General features: G+C 45.7%; 1 protein-coding gene across 7 annotated transcripts in view; it reads right to left on the reverse strand.

The window, feature by feature from the left end:
• flt4 (fms related receptor tyrosine kinase 4) overlaps window positions 1–14,700 on the reverse strand; it is a 271,100-nt gene that overhangs the window by 194,721 nt on the left and 61,679 nt on the right. For 2 of the 7 annotated variants that reach the window (XM_059990709.1, XM_059990710.1), the window contains exon 2: window positions 5,628–5,713. The exons of the other annotated variants lie outside the window; for them this stretch is intronic. The gene's annotated coding sequence lies outside the window, so the exon portion shown is untranslated. The remainder of the gene's footprint in view (window positions 1–5,627; window positions 5,714–14,700) is intronic. 7 annotated transcript variants of the gene reach the window in all.

The following is a 14,700-nucleotide window of genomic DNA, read 5'->3' on the forward strand; positions in this document are numbered from 1 at the left end:
TCTTCCACAATGCCAAGAGTCTAACCATTAATGATATATTCTGCCATCATATTTGACCTACCAAAATGAACCACCTCACACTTTGAGTATTATGAACAGTTTTGAGCCCCTCATCTCAGAAGCGATGTGCTGGCATTGGAGAGGGTCCAGAGGAGGTTCACAAGGATGATTCCAGGAATGAAAGGGTTATCATATGAGGAAAGTTTCATGGCTCTGGGTCTGTACTCACTGGAATTCAGAAGAATGAGGTGGGATCTCATTGAAACCTTTCAAATGTTGAAAGGCCTAGACAGAGTAGATGTGAAAGGATGTCTCCCATGGTGGGAGAGTCCAGGACAAGAGGGCACAGCCTCTAGACAGAGGGGTGCCCTTTCAAAACAGAGATGCAGAGGAATTCCTTTAGCCAAAGGGTGGTGAATTTGTGGAATTTGTTGCCACATGCAGCTGTGGAGGCCAGGTCATTGGGTGTACTTAAGGCAGAGATTGATGGGTTCTTGACTGGAGATAGCAAGAAAGGTTACGGGGAAAAGGCTGGAAACTGGGGTTCAGGAGGAGATAGTGAAAAAGGATCAGCCATGATGGAATGGTGGAGCAGATTCAATGGGCCAGATGGCCTCATTCAGCTCCTATGTCTTAAGGTTTCATGGTCATATCCTTTGATGCCCTGACTAATCAGGGAATGATCAACTTCCACCTTAAATTTATCACAGACTTGGCCCCTACTGCAATCTGTGGCAGAACATTCCACAGATTCACTACACACTGGCTAAAAACAATTCCTCCTTACCTCTGTTCTAAAGGGTCCCCCCCTCAATTTTCAGGCTGTGCCCTCTAGTTCTGGATACCCCCACCAGAGGAAACATCCTCTCCACATCCACTGTGTCTAGTCCTTTCAACATTCTGTAGGTTTCAATGAGATTCTCCCCCCCCCATTCAGCTAATTGCAGTGAGTACAGGCCCAAAGCTGCCAAAAACTCCTCATGTTAACCCCTTCATTCCCAGAATAATCCTCGTGAACCTCCTCTGGACTCTCTCCAATGACATCACATCCTTTCCATCAGCTCCTCTGTAAAGTTCCAGATATCACCCACTCTGTGTGAAAACTTACTCAGATCCTCTTTAAACCTCTTTCCTCTCACTTTAAACCTGCCCCCTTGCTTTTGATATCTCTACTATAGGCCAAAGATTTTAATTATAAATCCTTTCCATGGCCATATCCTGTTTATTCCTGTCATGGTTTTCATTTTCTCCAACAAATCACACACCATCCCCTGTCCCTTCAGAAACAACTCCAGCTTCTGCTCAAGTATTCCCACCCCTTGAATTGCTCCGGGAAATCCCTCCTGGAATCACAAGAATGGTTAATGTATGAAGAGTGTTTGAGGACTCTGGGCCTGTACTTACTAGGGTTTAGAAGAATGAGGGGGATCTCACTGAAGCTTATCGAATATTGAAAGGCCTAGACAGAGTGAACATGGAGAGTATGCTTCCTATAGTGGGGAAGTCTAGGATCAGAGGGCACAGCATCAGAATAGAGGGATGTCCAGTTAGAACAGAAATGAGGAGGAGGAATGTATTTAGCCAGAGGGTGGTGAATCTGTGGAATTCTGTGTCACCAATGGTTGTGGAGGCCAAGTCATTGGGTATATTTAAAGCAGAGTTTGATAGGTTCTTGCTTAGTAAGGGTGTCAAAGGTTACAGGGAGAAGACAGGAGAATGAGATTGAGTGGGAAAGTAAATCAGCCATGATGGAATGGTGGGCAGACCTAATGCTCCAAATGGTTAATTCTGCTCCTATGTTTTATGGTCCATGCTCACCTATGTTGTCATGTCTTTTCACAAGGATGTTACCAGGATTTGAAAGCCTCATTTATAAGGAAAAACTGAACAGGTTAGGACTGTTTTCTTTGGAGTGAAGGAGGCAGAGGGGGACCATTTGGAGTTTTATAAAACCACGAGAGACATAGATAAGGTAGATATATCAAACTCCACTTAGGGTGGCATGGTAGTGTAATGCTTTAATGCACCAGCAATTAAAGTGTTACACTTGGGCAGTATCCATTATTAAGGACCCACACAACCCAGGACAGGTTGGCACAGGTCCTTAATGTTGGATGCCGTCCAAGTCTAACATTTCTCATTCCTTTCATTATATTTCATCTTTCCCCTGCCTGCCATTACACCGATCTGTCTATATCTCCATCACAGATCACCACATATTGCAGTTTAAAATAACTCAAAATCCAAAGATCACTCTGCAAGGTAAAGCTGTGTAACAGTGGCCCCTGGGGCACATTACCATCTCCTTTCAGGTCCAATAAAGCAGCTGTCATCACAAACATTAGTCTATCGACAAAGAGACATTATCTGTGATGTTATAATCTCTCTTACTGAATGGCTGAGTGGTGTCGCAGCAACAACCTTGCACTCAATGTTAGCAAGACCCAAGGAATTGACTGTGGACTTCAGAAAGGGGAATTCAAGGTTACACACACAAGTCCTCATCGAAGGATCAGCAATGGAAAAGGTGAGCTCCAAGATCAGCTCCTGCTTAAGCAAGGACCTGGACCCACTGCTAATTGACTATTGTCACAATAGGTCTACAGTGGATGCAGTCTCACTGGCTCCCCACTCAGCCTTGGATCAGCTGGACAATAGTAATACCTACTTCAGACTACTGTTTGTTGATTACAACTCAGCATTCAACACCATGATAACTTTAGTACTAACAAACAGCTCCAAAACCCGGGCCTCAGTTTGTCCCTATGCCATTTTGCCCATTGCCAAATTTGAAAACTTGCTAAACTACTCTTGACAAAATTTTAGATTCTGAATGAAGTAGCATACTGAAGTGAGATAGACCAGTTGGTTGAGTGGTGTCATAACAACAGCCTTGCACTCAATGTCAGTAAAACCAAAGAAATGATTGTTGGCTTCAAGAAGGGGAAGTCGAGGGAACACACATCAGTCCTCATCAAGGGATTGGCGGTGGAAAGGAAGAACAGCTTCAAGTTCTTAGGTGTAAATATCTCTGAAGATCTATCCTGGGTCCAACATATTGATGCAGTTACAAAAAAGGCACACCAGCTGCTATATTTCATTAAGAGTTTAAGGTGACTTGGTATGTCACCAAAGACACGCACAAATTTCTAAAGATTTACCGTGAAAAGCATTAGAACTGGTTGCATTGCTGTCTGATATGCAAGGGCCATTGCACAGGATCAGAAAAAGCTGCAGAGGGTCGTAGACTCAGCCAGTTCCATCATGGGCGCTTGTCTCCCCAACATCAAGGACACCTTCACGTGCAGTGCCTCAAGAAGGTGGTATCCATCATGAAGGACCCTCATCTAGGACAGACCTTCTTCTCATTACTAACATAAAGGAGGAGGTACAGGAACCTGGAGATCAATATCATCAACATTTCTTCCTCTCCACTATCAGACATCTGAATGGTCTCTGAACCCATGAACACTACATAACTATTTTGCTCTTCTTTTGTGCTATATTTCTTATTGTAACATATAGAATTGTTTAATGTATTGCACTGTACTGCTGCTGCAAAACAAATTTCACAATGTACTGTACATCAGTAAAAGTAAACCTGGTTCTGATTCAGGTTCCATCGCTTTAAACCCTGATGTCTATTAGCAGAAGCTCTTTGGAAAACCATATATAATCACATTAATTACAATAGCCTCATTAAGCCTCTTTGTTACATCTTCAGAAAAGCTTTATTCTAAGATACGATTTCCCTCTCTATACTCGGGAATCTCACACAAAATGCTGGAGGCACTCAGCAGGTCAGGCAGCATTTATAGAAGGAAATAAACAGTTGACATTTCGGACCAACACCTGGGATCCTGATGAAGGGTCTCGGCTCAAAACATTGACTGTTTATTCCCCTCCATAGATGCTGCCTGACTTGTTGAGTTCCTCCAGCTTCATTGTGTGTGTTGAGGCAGATGTCCAGCATCTGTAGAATCTCTTGTGTCTTAGGAATCTCAAACACTTTACAAGCTCTCAGATTTGCTGCTTATGTTCGACAGTCACCAGTTCCTCATTCTCAATCTCCTCTCTCTACTTTTGGTGAATTCTACTTCTGATTATGACTGATGTCCTACTTCCTAACCCCGCTGAGTGAACTCCTACACTTCACTTACAGCCTCCTCTCATTCAGACTGGGTTATTTCACTCTCTATGCACAATGACCCGGGTGCAGAACACACAGCACCGTACAGGCCCTTTGGCCCACAACATTGTGTAGACATTTTAGCCTACTCTAAGATCAATCTAACCCTTCCCTCCCGCATAGCCCTCCATTTTTCTTTCAATGTTGTTGTGGAGTTATGGAGTAATACAGAATGGAAACAGGCTCTTTGACCCAACTGATCCATGCTGCCAATAGCTAGCCTCTGCTAGTCTCAGATGCCCATGCTGACCCATAACCCTTCAAGCAATTCCCTTTCATGTACCATATACCCAAATGCCTCTTAAGTGTTGCAATTATATCTACCTTTATCACTTCCTGTGGCAGTTCATTCCAGGTACTCACTATCCTCTGTGTAAAGAAGTTAACTCTTTGGTCTCTTTCAAATCTTTCTCCTTAATCTTGTTCACTCCAGACTTGGACTCCCCAGCCTTGGGGAAACAAAGACAATCCACCTTAACTATACCCCGCTTCACTTTATAAACTCCTCATTCTCCTGCACTCCAGGATAAAGATACAGCGTGGCCAACCTCTCATTTTAGTCCAGGTAGCATCCTCATACACCTCTTCTGCACCACCTCTAGACTGGCAATGTCTTTCTTATAACAAGGTGACCAAATCATATATGATATGAGTTGAGGAAAAACTTCTTCTCCCAGAGAGTTGTGGAGGTGTGGAATGCACTGCCTCAGAAGACGGTGGAGGCCAATTCTCTGGATGCTTTCAAGAAGGAGCTAGATAGATATCTGATGGATAGGGGAATCGAGGGATATGGGGACAAGGCAGGGACTGGGTATTGATAGTGAATGATCAGCCATGATCTCAGAATGGCGGTGCAGACTCGAGGGGTCGAATGGTCTACTTCTGCACCTATTGTCTATGACGCTCCAAATGTGGCCTAATGATGTATGCAACTGCAGCATAACGTGGCTACTGCTAAACTCCATGTCCAACTGAAGACCAGCATGCTAAATGCCCTCTTCACCACCGTCTACTTGCATAGCCACTTTCAGCAAACTATGCACTTGTACTCCCTCTGTTCCACAACACTTGCCAGTGTTCTGCCATTCACCATATAAGGGTAAAGTCTCTTAAGTGTCCCTCATGCCTCTACTACCATCCCTGACAGTGTGTTCCAAGCATCCACCACACTGTGTAAAAAAACATCTCTGGCATCCTCCTCCTATACTTTCCTCCAGTCAGCACCTTGTATTAGCTATTTCTGCCCTGGGGAAAGGTGCCTCTTGTACACCTCTATCAAGTCACCTATCATCTTCTTTCGCTCCAAAGATAAAAGCCCTCACTTATTTAACCTAACCTCATAAGACATGCTCTCTAATCAAGGCAACATCCTGGTGAACCTCTACCTCTGGGATCCTCTAGTCTTTGAGGTCAGTCGTCTATCACTCTTTATACTCACCATTCTCTCGCTGTTTATAATCACAGATCTCTTGCTCTTTATAAAAAACAGAAAATGCCGGAAATACTCAGCAGGTCAGGCAGCGTCTGTGGAGAGAGAAACAGAGTTAATGTTTCAGGTCGTTGGCCTTTGCTCAGAACTGAGGAAAGTTGGAACTCAAACATCTTTTGGAGTTGCAGAGAAGGGGACAGTACTGGAGAGAACACAGAGTGCCTGTGACAGGGTGGAGACCAGGAGAGACAGACTGCGGTGGTACCAGCTGGCAGAAGGAGGTGAAGATCAGTAATTGCATCTGCTCTCTGAAGAAGGTGTAGCTAGAAGGATATGAATGAAACTAGATGGTGGGAGAAACAGAACTAAGCATCTCTGGAACTGTGAGACAAACTGAGTAGATCTCAGAAACCTGTACTAAAGCAGTAAATATTGTCAATTCTCAGCAGGTCAGTTCCTATCTATGAAGAGAGGAAATCCAGAGTTAATATCACAGGCCAATAACCTTCAACTAGAGCTGGTCAGTTTGAACACAAACTGGAATGGCATACAATCTGAAATTGTTGACTTCAATGTCACCTTAGAAGGGTGCAACACACCCAGGCAGAAGATAAGCATCTCCAACTGACGTTGGGCTTTGTTAGAACAATTTCAAAGACCCAAGTTAGAGAGCTTATAGCGGGAGGGGAGAGGCAGAGCTCTGAAACAACAGGAAGCTGGATCCTCCAGATCATCCTGAATAACGGAATGGAGGTGTTCAGCTTAAGTAGTCATGCTTTCTGTGTTTGGTTTTTTTTTCAGCTAAAGACAATCACACTGTGAACAGCATATGCAGCACACTGATGCTGTGACTGAATTGTGGCTTCACCTGTCTAGGCCCTTGGATACAGTGGTGGGGGGGGGGGAGAGGTCAAAGGGCAGGTATTGAAACTTCCATGGTTGCATGGGAAAGTGATGAGCAGAGGAATGGGTGTTAGCAGGAAGCAAAGGGAACCAGGCAGACCCTAACGGAGTGTTCCTCGGGAAGACAAGACTGGTCTGATGGTCTGATTGGTCATGGAGGAAATCAAGTGAATATGGAGGCTAGTGGAGCAGAAGATTGAGGAGGGGATGCAACCCTCGCTCTGGAAAGGAGGAGAGGAATTGGAAACAGAACAGCAGCAAGTGGAAGGCAAGTAGCTGAGAGTCACATCAACTTTGACAGAGAGAATGAACCAGTTAAAGAGAAAGGAAGCCATCTTGGAACTATTGATATAGAAGGTGAGGTCTTCAGAACAGATATGATGGAACTGGAGTGACTGAAAGGGGAGGCTGGAGGAGGTGTGGTGGTCACCATGGGAGGAGCTATTGGCTGAGAATAGACAATGGTTACTAGCATATTCCTTGAGGTGGAGATAGAGAGGCCGAGAAAGTGAAGGGTCAATCGTCATGGAAAACGGAGAACAGGGGCAGAAACTGGTAGCTAAAGTAATGAAATGATCAGGGTTTGAATGAAAGTGGGAAGCCACAGTGATAAACACAGGGCAGTTCCAAATAATTCTGGTTGGGATGATGCAGGAGGACTCGGGTTGAGTAAGCTGGTAAGTGCCTCTGTGGAGAGCAGCAGGTGGGAAGACTGACAGCAGGGCAAAGAGTCAAGGTAAGAAGGAACAAGTTCTGTGGGGCAAGGAAGCTCTTGATCAGTAATGAAATTTTGGGGGTTGAGGGAGGAGGTTTAAGGGTTCCAGGGAGAAGGTGAGAGAATGAGGTTGAAAGCAAATTAACTATGATTGAATGGCAGAATAGATTCAATAGACCAAATGGCCTAATTCTGCTCCATTATCTTATGGTCTTAGAACAGGACAGTATGGATCTACCAGGATGGACCTGTTCATGGATTCTGGAAGAGATGGAAGTGGGCTGAGTGGAGTTGGAGTGAGGAGAATGGCAAGGCATGAGACTGGAGGCTCCATTGCAGTGGTTCTGTTTCTGACACCTTCCACACTGGAGTGACAGAGATGGCTTCCATTTTCCTTAGCCATGTCATCCCCTCCACCCTCGTGACAGGGTTTTCCACTCTGTTTCCCACACTTCTGTTCTCGACCCCTTCTGCTCCCACCCAGAACCAGAGTAGAGTCCTCACCTTCTATCCCACCCTCACCCACATCCCATGGATCATTCTCTTTAATTTTCTCTGTGGTTTTGACATCAAACCTATCTTTCCCTTCCCTTTGCCCTCTCAGCATATCAAAGGGACCTGGTTCACCAGTGCCTACTCCCCTTCCCACTGCACCCTCCCATGCAACCTCAGGGGTATGCAGCACCCACCCTTTCAACAACCCCCTCCCCTTTCCACCTTCCAGCGCCTACACTCACAGGTGACATGCTTTTTCAGATTTAATGCACTGCATGTGGTGTTCATGGTGTGGTGTTCTGCTGGAGAAACACAAATACAGACCAGCAGGCTGCTTTACCAAAACACTTCCATTCCACTGGAAAGCACGACAGCTGACTTTTTGGTCTCGTGCCACTTTCATTCTCTGCCACACTTCCTCTCTCAGCTCTCCATATTGGCCTCTTCCAATGAAGCCCAAAGAAAGCTGGAGGAAGAGCTTTTTATCTTCTGTCTGAGAAAGTTGAGCAATCAATGAATCAACGATTTCAGGATAGCCAGCCATTCCAGTTTGTGTCAGAACTGATCAGTTCTGAAGAGCGGTTATCAATCTGTGATAGTAACTTAACTTCTCTCTTCACAGATGCTACCTGACCTGCAGAGTATTTCCAGCATTCCCTGCTTTATCTCAGATTTCTAACATCTGTATTAATGTTTGTTTCTCACCCTTCCACCATTGTTGCTTTTGTTTCTGTTTCCCTTCCACTTCTGTTCATCTGCATTTAGCTACACCCTCTCTGGACAGGCCAGCACAACCTGCAACATGCCTCCAAGTTCCCCAGCCAGTTGGAGCTCTCTCTCGGTCACTGACACACCTCTTGTTCTCTTGATTCTCATCCTTCTCTTTGGTTTGAAAGAAGTTTGATTTGCATCGCTCCTCAGTTTACATGCAAAGTCATCGACCTGAAACGTTACCGCCGTTCCTCGCTCCGTAGAAGCTGCCTGTCCTCCCCAGTGTTTCCTGCATTTTCTGTTTTTACTTTGCTTCTTTTCTTATTCCTCACTCCTTGCAATCACCAACCTCCCACTTTGCACTCAGCAACTTCACTGATTCTTTTGGATCTCTAACCAACCTCATAAGCACTCTTCCACTCCTGTACACGGAGATCTCCAGCTCCTCTTAAAGCATGAGCTTCCTGTTCCCTGTCACTTTATCTCCTGTACGGTCCAATGCAAGCTTGAAGAACTTCACCTCATTTTGCACTGATACTGAATATTCCAACTCCGGTCTGAAGGGACTAAACTGTGCTGTGATATTCTATGTTCTACGTTTTCAAAACATAACCCCATTCTCAGCATTAAACCTCATCTGCCACCTACCTACCCACTCCACCAGCCTCTCTGCACCTCCGTGGTCTATTGCTGTCTTCCTCTCACTGCTTCAAGAATTCATGTTGTGCCATTGACAGATCTAGAACTTGATCATGTCTACCCAAATACTCACTGTGAAGCTTGTACAAGAAACTGTCCACAAACACACAAGGACCATAAAACTTGGGAGCAGAATTAGGCCATTCGGCCTGTCGGGTCTGCTCTGCCATTCTATCATGGCTGATTTATTTTCCCTCATTCTCTTGCCTTCTCCCTGTAGCCTCTGATGCCCTGACCAATCAAGAACCTATCAACATCCATTTTAAATATACCCACTGACTTGGTATCCACAACCATCTGTGGCAATGAATTTCCCTCTGGCTAAAGAAATTCCTCTTCATCTCTGTTCTAAATGGATGCTCCTCTACTCTAAGGCTGTAGCTCTGTTCCCAGACTCTCCCACTATTGGAAGCATCCTCTCCACATGTCCACTTTGTTACTGGATGCCTTCTCACAATCAAAATAACCATTGCCCGTTACCATGGCAACTTTTGATCTGTGGTACTATAGTCCGTTGGCGTGGCTTGAACATCAATTTCTCTAACTTCCGGTAATTTCTATTCCCTCCCACCTCCTCTGTTTATTTTTTCAATCCCTGTCTAGTTACCTCTCAACCCTTCTCTTCTCTTCACTTGCTCATCACTCTGGTTCCCCTCCTCCTTCCCTTTCTTCCATGGTCCACTGTCTCTCCTGTCAGGATTCTTCTTCAGCCCTTTACCTTCTCCACCTATCACCTCGCGCTTCTTACTTCACTCCACTCCTCCACCTACCCACCTTCCCCCTCACCTGGTCTCACCGATCACCCGCCAGCTTGTATTCCTTCCCCTCCCCACCTTCTTATTCTGGCTTCTTCCCTCTTCCTTTCCAATCCTGGTGAAGGATTTCGGCCCTAAATATCGACTGTATATACCCCTTCATTGACGCTGCCTGACTTGTTGAACTCATCCAGCATTTTGTGTGTGTTGGTCAAAATTTCTAGCATCTGTAGAATCTCAAATGTTTTCTATCACCGCTTCACCTTCCAGCTGCAGTTTTGATGGCAAGTACACAGGTTGTATTTATCAGATGCCTTTTAGAACCGTATACATACCACATCGACTGCACTGAGCATTGTCCTCCACTACTACATCAGCTAAAATAACTCAATTAAGTTTACTGCACAAATTTGTCTCTAGTCTAGACAATGATCTCCCATTCCTAATGCTTACTATTCTTACATTTTTTAAGCTCCATGATCCCCCACATATTAGAGCAGGGGTTCCCATCCTGGGATCTACAGACCCTTCTGCTAATGGTAGAGGACCATAGCACCAAAAAGGTTGGGAATCCCTAAACTCAGAGGGAGCTACTGTTGAGAGTGTCAAGGCATCAGGTTCCTACAAGGAAACATTAGCCTATCCTCATTCAACTATTTTGACATCACAGCTAAGAAAAATCACCATGCTTCTTCTTCCTTGGGAGGCAAAAGGAAATTTGACATGTTCCCTTCGTCCCTCACTGATTTTAATCAAAGCACCATAGGAAGCATCCTATTCAGATGCTTTCTCTGCCCATGACTGCAAGCAAGTGCAGAGAGTTGTGGCCGCAGCTTAGCAAATCATGGAAACCAGCCTCCCCTCCATGGACTGTCTCCATTTCTCGCTGCCTCCATGAAGCAGCCAGTATAATCAAAGTCACAATCCACCCTGGTCTTTCTCTCTCCTCCCCTCTCCCACTGAGCAGAAGATATAAAAGGCTGAAAGCATGAAGCACCAGAGTCAAGGGCAGTTTCTATTATAAGACTAGTACAATATTTATGTCTGCCATGGACGGTCCCAAGCCAAGCTGTGAAAGAAGGAGAATTGGGCATGGGGCTAGTAACCCCATCCCGTAAAAACTCAGAGCTACAGAAATGCCAACAGAAGCTCCAAAGACCTCAGACTCTGGCAAATTGCCATCGGTGGCCATTGCCCCAATAGAGGTAATGGGCTTAAGTAAATGGTAGCACAATAAGTTGTACACTTGACCATACGATTTACCTCTCTATGAGCTTGTGCCTTATCGTCTGCCTGCATGGCACTTCCTCTGCAACATTACTCTGCATTCTGTGATTGTTTTACCATGTTCTACCTCAATGTACAGTTGTAATGAATTGTTCTGTATGAACAGTATGTAATACTGCAACTTGCTACATGTGACAATAATAAATCAAGTTACCAATGGAGTGATCTCCTCTTCTTAATGGGCAGCACTCTCTCATGACCTCAGTTCCTCAGCTACTACCCACTCATACTCACCAAACTGTTGTTCCTTACAAAAAACAGAAAATGCTGGAAATACTCAGCAGGTCAGGCGGTGTCTGTGGAGAGAGACACACAGAGTTAATGCTTCAAGTCAATGACCTGCCATCATAGTTCAGATGAGTTAGAATCGAGCCATGTTCCAAGTTGCAGAGTGGGTGCTGAGGCGGAAGAAGCAGAGAAAATGCAGTGGAAGTCCATGACAGGGCAGAAAACATGAGATACTGAATAACACAAGTGGTGATGCTTCTTGTGTAGAGCTGATCTGTTTTGAGGAATGGTGACTGAAAATGGATGAGGAACAAACAAAAACCATCAATGCAGGAACTGAGAGTCACAAAACATTGCAGTTGCTGGAAATCTGAAATAAAACAGGACTGCACTCTCGAAGTCTGCAAGTCAAGGCACGTCAGTGGAGAGAGGTAACTGAGTCAACACTGAAATTTGATGATTTTTTATCAGACCTTATTCAACTGGTTCTTATACAAGTTGGTCATTGGGAAACATTGAATTTGGTATTAGTTCTGACTGCTGAGTCGTGCCTGGTTGGGTGATGAGGTCCTGTTCCTTAATTTTGATGGAACAGTATAAGGCGCCAAATGTAACCTTAGAATAGAGTGAAGCCCATTTAGAGCAGAGATATGGAGGAATTTCTTTAGCAAGTGGGTGGTGAATCTGTGGAATTCATGGATGGCTAATGGACGACTGTGGGTACATTTAAAGCAGTTGATAGATTCTTAATTAGTAAGGGCGTCACAGGTTACAGGAAGAAGGCAGGAGAATAGGATTGAGGGGAATGCTGGAGCAGGCTCAATGGGCTGAATGGTCTAATTCTGCTCCTACAGTCACATGGTCTTAATGCTTCATTGGGAAGAAATCTTTTGGTCCATTTTTCCAGGGGAGAAATGGAAAATGGTAGGCTTTGTGTCCCCTGTAGAGACATGGGAAAACACCTTTGGATGGAGAACTGTTGGTGATGATAGATGACTGGACCAGGGAGTCATGGACAGAGAGGTCCTTTGAGATACTGAAATGGGAAGGGGAACACAATGTGTCCGGTGTCACGTTGGTGTTGGTGGGAATTATGGAGGATGGTTTGTTCAATGTCAAGGTGGAAGGTATGGTGGGGGGGTGGGGCGAGAGGTGGGTGAGAGCAAGAGTGTGGTCAACAGGACAGTTGAAGTCGACAATCGAAGGTCATGGTTAAATGAGAATGAAGATCTCTCAGAAGCACTGTGTGGAGGTGTCATCAGAACAGATATAATAGAGCTAATGCAAGGTTCCCAAATCTTTTAATGCCATTAGTCTCCACCATTAACCAAGTGGCTATGGACCTCAAGTTGGCAACCACTGTTAGAGGAACTCAAAGAGTGAAACAGAGTACTCATGGGAAACAGGCCAGGGGTAAGTCTGATCTGGGGGGGGAGGTGGTGAGCCTCCATAAACTGAGAATAGTTGCTAACCTAGCCTTTCAGATGGAAATGGAGGTTGGGTGGTTGAAGGACAGAGCCAGAGGTAGACAACTTGGAAGTAACAGCTGGGTAGAAATTGACTGATGGGGTGAGCTCCCTACGAGTGGTGGACACATCATCCAGTAGAAAAGAGATGAGGGAAGGGGTGCACACAGAGATGAATCAAGGGCCATTGTAGCCATCCCACAATAGGACTGGCTGAGTGGAGGCCCATGTGGACTCTCATTGCTACCTCTCCATAACATTCTCACATGTTGTTCAGTGTGAGAAGGGGTTCCATCAGGCGGGGGGGGGGGGCAGCTTTGACATTTGCTCTAGGAAGGGGTGAAGATTGCCTGGGCTGGAGGAGATGGTGAATATGAATCTGTAGGAAGCAGGAGTCTAGAAATTGTCAGAGAGGCGTCACTGACAGACGTACGGAAACAGGGAGAAAGGGTGGAGCCAACATGCTGAGAAGGCACAGTCAGGCAGGCTGAAGAGATGGTGTGCCTGACTGTGAGTGTTGGGAAGGTGGATTTGAGCTGGACATGGTGAGGGCTTCTGCTGGGAAGGAGGTGGATGTGGACTGAACATGGTGAGGGTTTCTGCTGCGAAGAAGGTGGATGTGGACTGGACATGGTGAGGGTTTCTGCTGCGAAGAAGGTGGACATGGTCTGGACATGGTGAGTGTCTTTGCTGTGAAGGAGATGGACGGTGAGGAAGTAGATGTGAGCTGGTAATTGTGAGGAGGTGGACTAGCTGGACATAGTGAGGGCCTCTGCTGGGAATGAGATGGACATGATCTGGACATGGTGGGGGTCACTGCTGGGAATGAGGTAGACGTGGGCTGGACATAGAGAAGGTCTCTGCTAGGAAGGGTGTGGATTTGGCTTGACATAGTGAGGGTCCCTCCTAGCGAGGAGGTGGATGCAGGCTTGACATGCTGGGAGTCTCTGCTGGGAAAGGGGTGGACGTGAGCTGGACATGGTGAGGGTCACTCCTAGCGAGGAGGTGGATGCAGGCTTGACATGCTGGGAGTCTTTGCTGGGAAAGGGGTGGACGTGAGCTGGACATGGTGAGGGTCACTCCTAGCGAGGAGGTGGACATGGGTTGGATGTGGCGAGGGTCACTCCTAGCAAGGAGGATGACATGAGCTAGTCATGGTGAGGGTCATTCCTAGTGAGGAAGTGGATGTGGGCTGGACATGGTGAGGGTTACTCCACGAGGGTGCTGCTGGGGAGCCTGACATGTGGGTGATGAGGAGGAAGAAACATGGCTTGTATGTGGTTACAGACTTGCTGGGGAATTCCATTCTACTCATTCTGAGAACAATACTTCCACATCGGTGCCTCTGAGACTTCTTATCTTTCTCTAAAGGCCTTCCCTCCATCAACCATGCTTGGTCCTATTTCCCACCTTCCTGCTCTCACCTCCACCACTCTTCTTGAAGGACATGGCCCCACTTCCCCTTACCTTCTGTACCACCTTATTCAATCCATTTCCTTCCCCAACTGCGCTCCAGAAAGTACACTTGCTCCAAAGTCGACACCAATCTCTCCATCTCTGGACTCTTACAATATTCCAAAGAAGCCCAATGCAATCTCGGAACAGCTTCTCATCCTCCAATCATGCAGAGTACAAGTTCAGGATTTAACACCGAATTCAACAATTTCAGATAACCTGCTGATCCAGTTTGTGATAGAACTGACATTCTAATGAAAGGTCACCAACTTGCAATGTTGTGCTCAGGAGTCCTTCAACAACTGTGTTTCTGATTTCTAGGGTCTGTAACTCACAATTCTAGCACTATCTGTTTACTTTCGTTCCCC

This window comes from Hypanus sabinus, chromosome 15, assembly GCF_030144855.1.
Source record: "Hypanus sabinus isolate sHypSab1 chromosome 15, sHypSab1.hap1, whole genome shotgun sequence".
In the NCBI taxonomy this organism is placed as follows: Eukaryota; Metazoa; Chordata; class Chondrichthyes; order Myliobatiformes; family Dasyatidae; genus Hypanus; species Hypanus sabinus.